The sequence below is a fragment of the Callithrix jacchus genome, chromosome 19 (genome assembly GCF_049354715.1).
Source record: "Callithrix jacchus isolate 240 chromosome 19, calJac240_pri, whole genome shotgun sequence".
Lineage (NCBI taxonomy): Eukaryota > Metazoa > Chordata > Mammalia > Primates > Cebidae > Callithrix > Callithrix jacchus.
Genome location: NC_133520.1, coordinates 10,505,389 through 10,517,423, shown reverse-complemented (window position 1 = coordinate 10,517,423; position 12,035 = coordinate 10,505,389). Strand labels below are relative to the sequence as shown.

Genomic DNA, 12,035 nt, shown 5'->3' with positions numbered 1-12,035 from the left:
CTGTCTTTGGCTCTAGTTTGATTTATGTGCTATATAATCTTCTGGCAGACCAAGTGCTCTTCCCAATTACAGCATAGAGACCTTCAGTAAAAACTGCATTTTGTTATGAGTGGTAGTTGTATAGTGCACACCTTAACTAGCTTCAGAATGGGAACAAATGCTTATTTTCATTAGGGATTCCACTGATTTGAAAGAAAAATTTTCTGGGATAGGGCAATCAAGAAGATTATCGCTCCATGAAGAAGCAGCCATGTGTCAGGATAGCTTTTTGGGCCAGTCCCATTTGATGGAAAAGAACTGATGCTTGGAGTTGTAAATGGACAGTCTTAAAATTCTCTGTGGAACAATTGTTTGTGTGCAGCAAACAAATAGGTGTTTGCCAGAAAATCATCATCATCAAAACTGTGTTTATGAAAAGGCTAGGGCATCTAAAGATTTTTGAGAAGTTCACATACCAAATATGGTTTTTAAAAAAGGCAATACCTACTTCCGTTATATGTTATGATTTGTGATGGATAAGTATATTACTGAAAACAGAGGGTTTTTTTAAAATTATGCTTCTATGTCACATACTTTTTGCTCTGAGGCTTATGCAAGTTTCTCGAGAGGTCTGTGATTGGGAGGACTCTTGCCAGGTCAGCTGGGCATGTGTTTCTAGAACAGTCAGATTTTCCTTCTTTGCTTGCTGTGGAGTCTCTGCAAGTCTTCCGATGTCTCGTACTTGGCACCTGTAAGACTACAAACAGGCCGTAGATAAACATGTTTTGGGTGTCAGTTCCATGAAATGGAGTTCTAAGGTTTGCCAGCACTGCTATGCCGCCTAGGGACTGAAACCCATTCTGTTTCTTTCTCTATTGTGTGATCATTTGCTCTCTGCACAGAGGCATTTGTGGACAGCAGTCTCCGTGCAGTAAGGATGTTATTATTTTCAGGATTCTGTGGCAGAAGGGACTGGCAGGCAGGAGGACATACTCAAGAGGCTGACCAATGGCTAGAGGGCAGGACAGGATCAGAGTGAGAGTCCAGCAGGACACTCGTGTGCACTTGCCTCCGGGTTCACGCTGAGTGCTCACAGGCCTCAGTCACATGTTGGCTCACAGCCAGTTGGCATCATTTCCTATTGTTTCCTCTAGGTCTGGGCTGATGAGAACAATGGAGCTGTATTTTGGACACTTTATTCATGAATAATCAGGTCAACATTCTGGCATAATGTACATCTGTGAAATCTCTTATAAAACTAGTAAAATACACATTTATATGTTAAATGTATCCTTATTATTCTATGTACTACTAATGAACAAATTATCCATAAAATTCTGTTTGTCTTTCAGAATTGTTTTCTTTAGAATACATACACACATACATTTGTGCATGTATTCATATAGATATATATATATATAGTGTGTGTGTGTGTGTGTGTGTTTTACTCCTGTTTATGAAAGGTATTTTTTTCAAATCAGAGGTATCCCCAAAAGGTCTCCCTGTGTTTGTGATTGCGGGAAGCAGAATGAAACGGTTCAGCAAACTCTTTAGTGTGATCTACAGAGGTGCAAAATAACCAAAAACTGACTTCGTGGGTAGAAACTGAGTTTCACTGCTCGAGGGGTTCTGTAAACTAAAGAGAAAGGACCAAAACCTTGGCTGTTAACCATGAAAATTAGCTCTAGGGCCATATAAATCTAAGCAGTTCAGGTCATCTCCCCTCACCCGCCCAAAAAATTCCTAAATGTCGTCATATGAATGAGGCAGATTTCAATCCTGTTTCCTGTTAGGCTGTTAGGCAGAAAATTCAAATGCAAAATATTTTGTTTCAGATGCTTGTCCATCATGCAATCAAATACTTTTGTATTTACGATGTGCAGAACAATGTACTATACTAGGTGCTACTGTATGTCGTCTTTCCTTTGGATCAATATTGGTAATAAATAATAGAACTAAGATATGTATTAAAAATTAGAGCAAATAATCAGTGAGTGAAAATTATTATATCAGGAAAGTACATTTAATTGTTGAGAACAACAGCGAAAAAAGTAAATAATATAAGAATATAATGTAATATGAGACAAATAAACATGGAGTCCATCTTCCACGAGAAACAAGAAGGCTCACTTTGTGCTCAGCATTGCCTGAATAATTTATTGCAAGGAGAATATTTTAGCCCTGTGGAGTTATCCTCAATTGCACATCAGCTGGATGAGGAAGAAAGGATGAGAATGGCAGAAGGAGGAGTTACTAGTGAAGATTATCGCACATTTTTATAGCAGCCTTCTGGAAATATGGATGACAGTGGTTTCTTCTCTATTCAGGTTATAAGTAATGCCTTGAAAGTTTGGGGTTTAGAACTAATCCTGTATCAGAGGCTCAGGATCGATCCTATAAATGAAAGATCATTTATATGCAATTATAAGGAACACTGATTTACAGTTAGAAAATTAGGAAAACAGTGGTTTAACTTGAATTCTCTCTTGACGGGTTCAGAATTAATATCAGATACATATCTTGCACTTTTCTTGGCTCAGTTACAACAGGAAGGTTATTCTATATTTGTTGTTAAGGGTGATCTGCCAGATTGTGAAGCTGACCAACTTCTGCAGATGATTAGGGTCCAACAGATGCATCGACCAAAACTTACTGGAGAAGAATTAGCACAACTAAAAGAGCAAAGAGTCCATAAAACAGACCTGGAACGAGTGTTAGAAGCACATGATGGCTCAGGAATGTTAGATGAAGATGAGGAGGATTTGCAGAGGGCTCTGGCACTAAACCTCCAAGAAATTGACATGGAAGATGAGGAAGCAGATCTCCACAGGGCTCTTCAGCTAAGTATGCAGGTAGTTCCAGAAATATATCTCAAGATATTCCACAGACAACAGGTACAAATCTTACTTCAGAAGAGCTTCGGAAGAGACAAGAAGCCTACTTTGAAAAACAGCAGCAGCAGCAGCAGCAGCAACAGCAGCAGCAGCAGGGAGACCCATCAGGACAGAGTTCACATCCATGTGAAAGGCCAACCACCAGTTCAGGAGCTCTTGGGAGTGGTCTAGGAAGTGGTGCCATGAGCTTCAGGCAGCTGTGACCATGTCTTTAGAAACTGTCCGAAATGATTTGAAAACAGAAGGGAAAAATCAATATCTTGAAAAAACAATTTAGATATTCATACTTTGCAACATTATCCTGTGTGATTACAGCATAGGGTCCATTTTGGTATGTGTCAAAAAGATGAGGAAACAAGACTTTTAGTGGTTTGCAAACAAAATGATGGGAAGTGGAACAATGCGTTAGTTGTAGGACTAAATAATGATCTTCCAAATATTAGCCGAAGAGGCATTCAGCAATTAAAGACATTTAAAATAGAAAAAAATATATATAATGTAATGTAATGAATAAGGGCACCTAGAACCAACGAGGTATACATTTGGGGTCTGTCGTTAACCTGCTGTGGCATTGGGCAAGTCATAAAATCTCTCTGTGTCTCAATTGGCATATCTGTAAAATGAGCATCAAAATCAGACCTGTCTCGTGGGATTGTTCTGAAGATGAAAGGAGTAAGTTTGTGTGAAATGTACCTTGATGAATATCAGGAATGTAACAGCATTCAGTAAATGGTAGTTGCTACTATTACCATTACCACCATCATTATTACATGAAATGATGAAACCTTCAGGAAACAGTGAGTCTCAAATGAATTGTGTTAGGAGAAATGTAGATGGGTTAAAAGAATGAGAGGATGAAGCTAAAATTCCAGTTTCCACCTGGTAGAGGGTCCGCAAGTCAGTGCTCAGCCTCAGTCATCAGAATGCAGCATTTCTCAGTTCCTTCTTCCTCTTGTCTATCATTCCTAGGTCTCTCTAGAGACTAAGTACATCTTGCTATACTGAGAATCCCTTGGTCCCCTCTGTTAGAGGGATCCAGTCAGCAAATAGTTGCCATTGGATCAGAACAGGAGACTCATCCAAATTTAGGCCTCTATGACAAAACAAGCTCATTCTTCTCTTGGGAGAGAATTGAACCTGTGATTCTATAAAAGGAATGTATCTTTTATAGAAACTCTTAGTCATTGTATTTTAGATTTAATAAAAATGGTTATATTTGAAACCCTTTCTCTTGGTCAGTAAAACTAACCTTTTGTCCTACAACAGAATGTTCGAATGAAATATACATGCATTTAACTTCATCACATTGGTTATTTTCTTGCATTATTTTTATGGAAATAGTATGAAAATTGAACAAGTAACCTGTGGAGATAAGACAAAGCTTAAAATTTAAACCTGGAAAATTCAATAATTGCCTCCCTAGATTTAAATGGAACAGCAAGAATATCTTAACCAATAGCCTAACATCATATACTATACATGGCGAATTTCCTGGTACCTTCGCTGAGTTTAATATTTCAGTGAGAACGTTTTACATTTCAGTGTTCCAGTTTTTTGTCCAGTCCTCAAATATCTGCCACAGTGGAAGGAAAGGGAGCTGAGTCAAGGATGAAGAGGTTTGAAAAATGAATGTGGATGCATGGGGTTCTAGCTTTGTTTTGCCATTCAATTGGCAAATTTGTGTGACCAAATGCAGAGGCTCTGCCCTCCCAGATTTTTATTTCACTCACTGTATATATATTATTGCCAGTCTGGACAAAACAAACCATTGCTTTTAGCTGTAGAGTTCTGATATTCATAGTGCTTCTTCAGATATTTTGTTTCTATTATAAAAAACATCTGTAGTAGAGACCAATAAGAATGTATTACTGAGATGATATTTGGGCCATTATAGCCAAAATGTATTGAATGCTTATTGTTTTAAGATAGTAGATTAAGCGTCTTATAAATATTGTGTAGGTTAAGGTAATCTTTACAATACTATGAGATTACTATTATTATGCTCAGGTTGCAGGTAAAGAAACTGAGGCAGATAGAAGTTAAACATAGTGACAAAAGCAAACACATATCTACTAGTATCCATTACTTCTTTCTTCCCAAATAGAATCTCTGATTTGCAGCTGAACACCTAGTAGAAAGACTACCCTTCCCAGCTTTCCTTGCAATTAGGTGTCGTCATACGGCTGTATTGTGGTCCCAGGACATAAATAAACGTGTTGAGTGGCAGGTTTGGAAACATCCCTAAAAGACAGTCAAACTCTGCCTGTGCTCTCTCTCTTCATTTTTTTCTCTGTCCTATTTGAAATGCAGATACCATGCCTGAGGCCCTGGATGCCATCTTGAACCATGAGGAGGGGGACCTCACCCTTTGAATGGCAAAACTGTCCCTAAGGCCACTGTGAGACTGAGCCTTTATGCCATTCCCTTAATAACTAAGTCCAGACTTTTACATGAAAGATAAATCAAGTTATTTAGTTTATGATACAGATATTTTGGGTCAGAATCTAAATCAATCTTAACTAATATGAGTATATTGCCTAAAAAAATACAGCTAGTGAGTGGCAGAGCTGAGATTCAAACCCTGGTTTGCGTAATCAGAAAGGGCACAAGTGCACTGCTATAGTGTTATACTAACCTTAGGAATAAGAGGCTCTTCACTCTACAATAGCAGATATTTAAAATATGCATACTTGATCCTGGAATAGTTGATATTTTGTTTCCAGTTAGTCTATCCTTCTAATTAGATTTGATTCTGGCTGATGTTAAATTGGACTCTATACCCTAAGAACATACATAGTTTTTGGCAAGAGAAAGCGTCCTAAGAAGACCAGTTTGACCTTCGGGTTTTGTTGCAGATGCTTGAACAACATAAATAATGCACACCAAAGCTCTCGAAAAATTAGATTTTCATGAAAATAATTCCCAGCTGCCTTCTTTATTTGCATTAAGGAAAATGTGCCTGAAGGACTTGCTCTGAGAAGCTGGGGTCTGTATCTGCACATGGAAACTATATTGCTGGGGACCACATTAATTACCCACATCATTCAAATAATAAAACCATGTAACATTTCTTTGGCTATTTTAAATAAGTGGATTGGAGATCTCAATTATATGCAAGATACCTCAATTCTGCACTCAACATTATAAATAAGATGATAATGAGTTATAGTTTGTCCTTAAAGTTAACAGCTGCAGGAAGGGTAGAAAATAATCATTGTAGATAATTTGATTTCACAGCTCAACATCCTAAGAGAACTAATGAAAAGCTATTAAATTTATAAGAATTTAAAAGGTGGCCGGGCGCGGTGGCTCATGCCTGCAATCCCAGCACTTTGGGAGGCCGAGGTGGGCGGATCACGAGGTCAAGAGATTGAGACCATCCTGGCCAACATGGTGAAATCCCATCTCTACTAAAAAAATTACAAAATTTAGCTGGGCATTGTGGTATGTGCCTGTGATCCCAGCTACTGGGGAGGCTGAGGCGGAAGAATTGCTTGAACCCAGGAGGTGGAGGTTTCAGTGAGCCCAGATTGCACCACTGCACTCCAGCCTGGAGACAGAGCAAGACTCCCATCTCAAAAAAAAAAGAAAAGAAAATGACACTGAAGCCAGCTCAGAGCAGCTTCCACTACTTAAATCGGGGAGAATCTGAGCATCAGAATGATCACTGACAGTAACGAATTACAGTGCATTGAATCAGACCATCGAGAGTCCATAATGATACTGAAAATATAAATAAATAAGAAGTATAAATAAGTAAATAAAGGAAGGGAGGAACTTTATATTTTTGTTCATTTGTTTTGTTTATATCCTATTCACCATCAGATAAAAACTAATAGAAACAGAATAAATGATAGACTTCCAGAGCCACCATTTTGCCACCATCATAAAAACAATTGATTTGTGCAAAACTCGTCAATGGCAATTAAAGCCATTGAAAGTTTATTTGGTAATTGGATGCTCAGTCTCAGACATCTTCCCACAGATGATTTATTAATTAGAAAGTTATAAAAGGCACCTTTGGAAAGCGGAGAAGCCTGGAGAACACCACCTTAACTAAATGATTAAAGTTAACCTCACTAACAATGGGACCTATTGAACTCATGTGTCTCTTACTAAAGGACACATATTGCTTATGTCATAGTCCTGCAGAAATGCATAATCTGAAACCAATGAAGGAGAAACAGTCACACAAAGGCAAATAGAAGGTCATTTAACAACACAATTAGACTGTACTCTCCTGTGAATTCTGCCCCCTTCTCATCTCTCCCATCCGATAAATCATCTCGTCCTGCTGACTTCATCTCCTAAATATTACTAGAATCCTTTCACTTCTCTCCATCCTCTCAGTTACCTCCTGTCACCTAATTACTAAAACAGTTGCTGGCTGTGTTCCCCTTGAATCCACGCTTCACAGGTTAGCTTGAGTGATCTGTCTACAGTATAAATCTGATCATGCCACTTTCCTGCTTAAAAGGTTTCTATGCCTTTCAGTGGCTCTTAGAATGAATGCAGACCCTTAAATCTGTTTAACAAACCCCACTCTGATCTGGCTCCTGCTTCTCCCTCTTGCTGTATGCTTTGACGGCCTCCATTGCCAATACCTTGTTTTCAAAATCTGCTACTTCTTTCAGTTACCAGGTTGAGATATGTTCTGTTCTACATGAGCTTTTTACCTATGCCTGGAATATTTTCTCTTTCTATACTTTCTACTCAACTACTCTCTTTCTGAGACAAAATCCTACTTCAGGTTTTAGCTTAGATAGGATTTATTCCTAAAAGTTTTTCTTGTCCCTCCACCTGCACCCCACCCAAGCCTAAGTTAGGTGCTCTCTCTATATGAATCTGACATTCCCATCTCAGTGCTTCTCATACTGCATTGTAATTCCTTGTTTAAAATCTAGTTCCTTGAGTTGTCTGTAAGTCTCACTAGGGTGGAGGTTGAATTTGTCTTCTTCACTATTTTGTTACCTGGTGTCTGCCTCAGTGTTGGAGACAAGGCAGAAATGCAATCAGTTTGTTTTGATGGAATGAACAGACAATATAGTTGCAATGGGAGGAGAGAAAGAGGCATTTTACGGAATAGCGAATATTTCAAGTAGAGCAAATCATAATAGTTAAAGGCTGAGAAGAAAGAACATTTCTCAACTTTCTATTAAAAAAGCAGTGTCTATGCCCACCTTTTAGTTGCTAAATATCATTCTCCAATAAGAGGAACGAGGGCTTCCTGGAGAAGTGGTTGATTCTGGGAATGGGACAAGAAAATAGATGAACCTGGAACACATCACGGAACCTGAAAGCAAGGATGTGCTTTAAAGAGAATGAAAGGACACAGGGGTCAATCAAAAAAAATTCAAACGGCAAAAGCCAGACTAATGTAAGCAGTAAAATAAATAAATAGTGTTGAATTGTCATCCAAAGAATAGGAAAAGATATTCATACCAAAAAAAATCCATACTGGTATGAATTAATTGAACAACTAAATACATGAGGCGAGGACACAGCTCTTCCTTACAGAAGAATTCTAATTAGTTAACACAGAAGAAATGAAGGAAATAGACACTGGGGAAACATCACAGTAATAATTGTTGCAGGCAAGTACCATCTTTAGATCCTTAAATTAATGGGTAAATGTATAGGGAGGAACAGATTATTTGTATGGTGTCAAACTATCTTCCCCAATATATTTGTTAATTACAAAAGGGAGAAAATTCGTGACTTTACAGTCCGAAGACTTGGCAGATACCACATCAACCAAATGACGAAACTTAACATGGCCAGTACTAAGACATTTAAACATGGTGTACTCCAGAATGATTCACTGGGAAGCACAAAACGTCACTTGTGTGGTATTTTTGTTAAAAGGCATAGTTTTAATTTAATCACGAGAAAATATCATACAAACAAATTGAGTGGTATTCTGAAAAACAACTGATCAATACTTTTCAAAGAGTATAAATCTCCTAAAAGATAAAGAAAGACTAAAGAAGGGGCACAGATGGGAGGAAACCGAGAAGACATGACAGCTACATGCAATTCTGAAACTTGTGTTGGATCCTGTCAAAGACAAATGACATGAGTGGAAAAACTGGTGAAATCTCAATAAACTCTGTTGTGAGGTTAATAGTAGAGGGAAAAACTGTTGTCTTAGCAACCAGATTATTGTGGAAGAAAGCAACTGTTTGCAAACACATTAAAAAGTACATTGGAGGTGTAACACATATGAAGTGACACATAATATTTAAGATGTCAAACATTGATTTTTTTTTTCTAAATTGAAATAAATCCTTCAAAGGTGCCTGTCATTTGCCAAAATTCTAGGAAGTCTAACAATAGCCTTTAGAATATCTCTGGATTCCTCTCTCTCCTTTGGATTGTAGCAGAACATGAGATTTATATAGTCTAGGTCATCCATTTTTTAATAGACTGACCATTGGTCCTTCTGCCGGAAAATTCCGTGGTGTGCTGGTCCCCTAAATTTGGTCAGGCCTGGTGGTGCTTGCCCTTGAGGCTGGTGAGGGGGTGCTTGTTACAGCTCTTGGGGTACAGAAACGGCTCATTTTCGGACCCACAGGACCCATGGAACTATTGTCATCTGAGGTTCTGCTAGGACTGGGTCCCTGGGTGCAAGTGAAGTTTTAAATTCTGTTATAAGAAAATGTCCCACACTTCTCCCAACTTTCTGACATGTCCTCACCTCTTAGGAAAGCCCCCTGTAGGCCGTGGCTGCTTGCCTGAGCACAGCTCCAACAGCCCCCTTTGCCAGGTCCTCTGTGTGTATGTGTGTGTGTGTGTGTGAGAGAGAGAGAGAGAGGCAGTGTGTGTGTGTGTGAGAGAGAGGCAGTGTATGTGTGTGCGTGTGAGAGAGAGAGGCAGTGTGTGTGTGTGAGTGAGAGAGGCAGTGTGTGTGTGTGTGTGAGAGAGAGGCAGTGTGTGTTTGTGCGTGTGAGAGAGAGAGGCAGTGTGTGTGTGAGAGAGGCAGTGTATGTGTGTGTGTGAGAGAGAAAGGCAGTGTGTGTGTGTGAGAGAGGCAGTGTGTGTGTGTGTGTGTGTGAGAGAGAGGCAGTGTATGTGTGTGTGTGAGAGAAAGGCAGTGTGTGTGTGTGAGAGAGGCAGTGTGTGTGTGTGAGAGAGAGGCAGTGTGTGTGTGTGAGTGAGAGAGGCAGTGTGTGTGTGTGTGAGAGAGAGAGGCAGTGTGTGTGTGTGTGAGAGAGAGAGACAGTGTGTGTGTGTCAGAGAGAGGCAGTGTGTGTGTGTGTGTGAGAGAGAGAGAGGCAGTGTGTGTGTGTGAGTGAGAGAGGCATTTGTGTGTGTGAGAGAGAGAGGCAGTGTGTGTGTGTGCGTGTGAGAGAGAGAGGCAGTGTGTGTGAGAGAGGTAGTGTGTGTGTGTGTGCGTGTGAGAGAGAGAGGCAGTGTGTGTGTGTGAGAGAGAGAGACAGTGTGTGTGTGTCAGAGAGAGGCAGTGTGTGTGTGTGTGTGTGAGAGAGAGAGAGAGGCAGTGTGTGTGTGTGAGAGAGGCATTTGTGTGTGTGAGAGAGAGAGGCAGTGTGTGTGTGTGCGTGTGAGAGAGAGGCAGTGTGTGTGAGAGAGGTAGTGTGTGTGTGTGAGATCGAGAGAGGCAGTGTGTGTGTGTGTGAGAGAGAGAGGCAGTGTGTGTGTGTGTGTGTGAGAGAGAGAGAGGCAGTGTGTGTGTGAGAGAGAGAGGCAGTGTGTGTGTGTGTGAGAGAGAGGCAGTGTGTGTGTGTGTGAGAGAGGCAGTGTGTGTGTGTGAGAGAGAGAGAGGCAGTGTGTGTGTGTGTGTGAGAGAGAGGCAGTGTGTGTGTGTGAGAGAGAGGCAGTGTGTGTGAGAGAGGCAGTGTGTGTGTGTGTGAGAGAGAGAGGCAGTGTGTGTGTGTGTGTGAGAGAGAGAGGCAGTGTGTGTGTGTGTGAGAGAGAGAGGCAGTGTGTGTGTGTGTGAGAGAGAGAGGCAGTGTGTGTGTGTCAGAGAGAGGCAGTGTGTGTGTGTGTGTGTGTGTGAGAGAGAGAGGCAGTGTGTGTGTCAGAGAGAGGCAGTGTGTGTGTGTGTGTGTGTGTGAGAGAGAGAGAGGCAGTGTGTGTGTGTGCATGTGAGAGAGAGAGGCAGTGTGTGTGTGTGAGAGGCAGTGTGTGTGAGAGAGGTAGTGTGTGTGTGTGAGATCGAGAGAGGCAGTGTGTGTGTGTGTGAGAGAGAGAGGCAGTGTGTGTGTGTGTGTGAGAGAGAGAGAGGCAGTGTGTGTGTGAGAGAGAGAGGCAGTGTGTGTGTGTGAGAGAGAGAGGCAGTGTGTGTGTGTGAGAGAGAGAGGCAGTGTGTGTGTGAGAGAGAGAGGCAGTGTGTGTGTGAGAGTGAAGCAGTGTGTGTGAGAGAGAGGTAGTGTGTGTGTGTGAGATAGGCAGTGTGTGTGTGTGAGAGAGAGAGGCTGTGTGTGTGTGTGTGTGTGTGTCCATGTGCTGCTGATGGTAAAGGGCATGTTTACAGGATAGGCTCTGTCCCCACGAAACTAAAGTTTGTCAAGTGCACTGGCACACCGAACTTTTTTGCTCATGAGAAAATTAATTTAAAATTGTAATTTAATTTTAAATTATGAAGTATTGTCTAATATGCACAAAGGATGGAGAATAATACAGCAAACATCTGTGTTTAGATGTTAATATATGTTTTAGTAGAAAATTTCCTAGTCATTCTTTTGCTAATGAGCCACAAACAGCAACAAAACCTGGAATAATTAGACGACGGCACATCGCTTTGCCGCAGTAGTTTTCTTCTCCATGCACATGATTTCACTTTATTCTCATGGACTTTTAAAAACTAGCACATTCACAAAATAGCTGGATTAAGCAATACTTTGAAGTCATTATACTTGAAAGAACTTGAAAGTTATAAATAATATTTCTTTTAAAACCAATATTAACTCATTTTTCAAGTTTACCTTCCCAGTAACTTGTGAGGTTTTTTAAAAATGTTTTTGCAAAACTCAGGACTGCAGTTTCTGTTTATGATGCACTTCCTCTGCTTCGAATGCTCTGAGGATGTTATTTGAATTGATAATATTTTACTCAGAAAAATCAGTGCAGCTATTTATTCATAGGCTGGTGTCACTCTGCTCATGTCTCCTACACTTTTGGAAATAGGATGTCCCCTCTGAG

At 40.3% G+C, this 12,035-nt stretch overlaps 1 pseudogene; it reads left to right on the top strand.

Moving 5' to 3' along the window:
* Nucleotides 1-2,530: 2,530 nt before the first annotated feature.
* Nucleotides 2,531-3,258, top strand: LOC100393745 (ataxin-3 pseudogene; annotated as a pseudogene).
* Nucleotides 3,259-12,035: the final 8,777 nt, after the last annotated feature.